Genomic DNA, 3847 nt, shown 5'->3' on the forward strand with positions numbered 1-3847 from the left:
CTCTTCTCCCTTAGGGCCCATGTAGGCCCAATAACCCCCGGGGGGGTTCCGGTAACCCCCCGGTACTCCGGTAAAATCCCGATTTCACCCGGAACGATTCCGATATCCAAATATAGGCTTCCAATATATCGATCTTTATGTCTCGACCATTTCGAGAACTCCTCGTCATGTCCATGATCACATCTGGGACTCCGAACAACCTTCAGTACATCAAAATACATAAACTCATAATGAAATTGTCATCGTAACATTAAGCGTGCGGACCCTACGGTTCGAGAACAATGTAGACATGACCGAGACACGTCTCCGGTCAATAACCAATAGCGGAACCTGGATGCTCATATTGGTTCCTACATATTCTACGAAGATCTTTATCGATCAGACCGCATAACAACATACGTTGTTCCCTTTGTCATCGGTATGTTACTTGCCCGAGATTCGATCGTCGGTATCTCAATACCTAGTTAAATCTCGTTACCGGCAAGTCTCTTTACTCGTTCCATAATACATCATCTCACAACTAACTCATTAGTTGCAATGCTTGCAAGGCTTATGTGATGTGCATTACCAAGAGGGCCCAGAGATACCTCTCCGACAATCGGAGTGACAAATCCTAATCTCGAAATATGCCAACCCAACATGTACCTTTGGAGACACCTGTAGAGTACCTTTATAATCACCCAGTTACGTTGTGACGTTTGGTAGCACACAAAGTGTTCCTCCGGCAAACGGGAGTTGCATAATCTCATAGTCATAGGAACATGTATAAGTCATGAAGAAAGCAATAGCAACATACTAAACGATCGGGTGCTAAGCTAATGGAATGGGTCATGTCAATCAGATCATTCACCTAATGATGTGATCCCGTTAATCAAATAACAACTCTTTGTCCATGGTTAGGAAACATAACCATCTTTGATTAACGAGCTAGTCAAGTAGAGGCATACTAGTGACACTCTGTTTGTCTATGTATTCACACATGTATTATGTTTCCGGTTAATACAATTCTAGCATGAATAATAAACATTTATCATGATATAAGGAAATAAATAATAACTTTATTATTGCCTCTAGGGCATATTTCCTACACCATGGTTGATGAAACTTGCCCCTGGCTCCATGATAACCCACAAGTATAGGGGATCGCAACAATTTTCGAGGGTAGAGTATTCAACCCAAATTTATTGATTCGACACAAGGGGAGCCAAAGAATATTCTCAAGTATTGGTAGCTGAGTTGTCAATTCAACCACACTTGGAAACTTAATATCTGCAGCAAAGTGTTTGATGTCTACTACACAACCTTCTTTTTGTAGACGTTGTTGGGCCTCCAAGTGCAGAGGTTTGTAGGACAGTAGCAAATTTCCCTCAAGTGGATGACCTAAGGTTTATCAATCTGTAGGAGGCATAGGATGAAGATGATCTCTCTCAAACAACCCTGCAACCAAATAACAAAGAGTCTCTTGTGTCCCCAACACACCCAATACAATGGTAAATTGTATAGGTGCACTAGTTCGGCGAAGAGATGGTGAAACAAGTGGGATATGGATAGTAGATAAAGGTATTTGTAATCTGAATTTATAAAAACAGCAAGGTAACTAATGATAAAAGTGAGCATAAACGGTATTGCAATGTGTTGAAACAAGGCCTAGGGTTCATACTTTCGCTAGTGCCAGTCCTCTCAACAATAATAACATAATTGGATCACATAACTATCCCTCAACATGCAACAAAGAGTCACTCCAAAGTCACTAGTAGCAGAGAACGAACGAAGAGATTATGGTAGGGTACGAAACCACCTCAAAGTTATTCTTTCCAATCAATCCGTTGGGCTATTCCTATAAGTGTCACAAACAACCCTAGAGTTCGTACTCGAATAACACCTTAAGACACAAATCAACCAAAACCCTAATGTCACCTAGATACTCCAATGTCACCTCAAGTATCCGTGGGCATGATTATACGATATGCATCACAGAATCTCAGATTCATCTATTCAACCAACACATAGAACCTCAAAGAGTGCCCCAAAGTTCCTACCGGAGAATCACGACGAAAACGTGTGCCAACCCCTATGCATAGGTTCATGGGCGGAACCCGCAAGTTGATCACCAAAACATACATCAAGTGAATCACGTGATATCCCATTGTCACCACAGATACACACGGCAAGACATACATCAAGTGTTCTCAAATCTTTAAAGACTCAATCCGATAAGATAACTTCAAAGGGAAACTCAATTCATTACAAGAGAGTAGAGGGGGGAAGAAACATCATAGGATCCAAATATAATATCAAAGCTCGCGATACATCAAGATCGTATCACCTCAAGAACACGAGAGAGAGATCAAACACATAGCTACTGGTACATACCCTCAGCCCCGAGGGAGAACTACTCCCTCCTCATCATGGAGAGCACCGGGATGATGAAGATGGCCACCGGAGAGGGATTGCCCCCTCCGGCAGGGTGCCGGAACGGGTCTAGATTGGCTTTCGGTGGCTACGGAGGCTTCTGGCGGCGGAACTCCCGATCTATCATGCTCCCTGGAAGTTTTACGATACGTAGGTATATATGGGTGAAAGGAGTACGTCGGTGGACCGAAGGGGGGGCACGAGGCAGGGGGCGTGCCCCTACCCTCGTGAGCACCTCCTTCATCTTCTGACGCAGGGTCCAAGTCTATCTGGTAGGTTTCCTTCCAGAAATAACTTCTCCAGTTGATTTCGTTCCGTTTCGACTCCGTTTGATATTCCTTTTCTTCGAAACACTGAAATAGGCATAAAACGGCAAATCTGGGCTGGGCCTCCGGTTAATAGGTTAGTCCCAAAAGTAATATAAAAGTGGATAATAAAGCCCAATATTGACCAAAACAGTAGATAATATAGCATGGAGCAATCAAAAATTATAGATACGTTGGAGACGTATCAATGTTTAGTAGCAAAGTAATATGATAGTAGTGGTAACGATGGTAAAAGGTAACGGTAGCAAAAGTAATATTTTTATTGTTTTATAGTGATGATAACAATAGCAACTGAAAAGTAAATAAGCGAAGAACAATATATGGAAAGCTCGTAGGCATTGGATCGGTGATGGAGAATTATGCCAGATTCGGTTGATCATGTAACAGTCATAACCTAGGGTGACACAGAACTAGCTCCAATTCATCAATGTAATGTAGGCATGTATTTCGAATATAGTCATACGTGCTTATGGAAAAGAACTTGCATGACATCTTTTGTCCTACCCTCCCGTGGCAGCAGGGTCCTATTGGAAACCAAGGGATATTAAGGCCTCCTTTTAATAGAGTACCGAACCAAAGCATTAACACATAGTGAATACATGAACTCCTCAAACTACGGTCATCACCGGGAGTGGTCCCGATTATTGTCACTTGGGGGTTACCGGATCATAACACATAGTAGGTGACTATAGACTGATGACCCACAAGTATAGGGGATCTATCATAGCCTTTTCGATAAGTAAGAGTGTCGAACCCACCGAGGAGCAGAAGGAAATGAAAAGCAATTTTCAGTAAGGTATTCTCTGCAAGCACTGAAATTATCGGTAACAGATAGTTTTGTGATAAGGTAATTTGTAATGAGTAGCAAGTAATAGAAGTAAATAAGGTGCAGCAAGATGGCCCAATCCTTTTTATAGAAAAGGACAAGCCTGGATAAACTCTTATATGAAGTAAAGCGCCCCCGAGGACACATGGGAATTATCGTCAAGCTAGTTTTCATCACGATCATATGATTCGTGTTTGGTACTTTGATAATTTGATATGTGGGTGGACCGGTGCTTGGGTGTTGTCCTTACTTGGACAAGCATCCCACTTATGATTAACCCCCA

Source organism: Triticum aestivum, chromosome 6A (assembly GCF_018294505.1).
Source record: "Triticum aestivum cultivar Chinese Spring chromosome 6A, IWGSC CS RefSeq v2.1, whole genome shotgun sequence".
Taxonomy (NCBI): Eukaryota; Viridiplantae; Streptophyta; class Magnoliopsida; order Poales; family Poaceae; genus Triticum; species Triticum aestivum.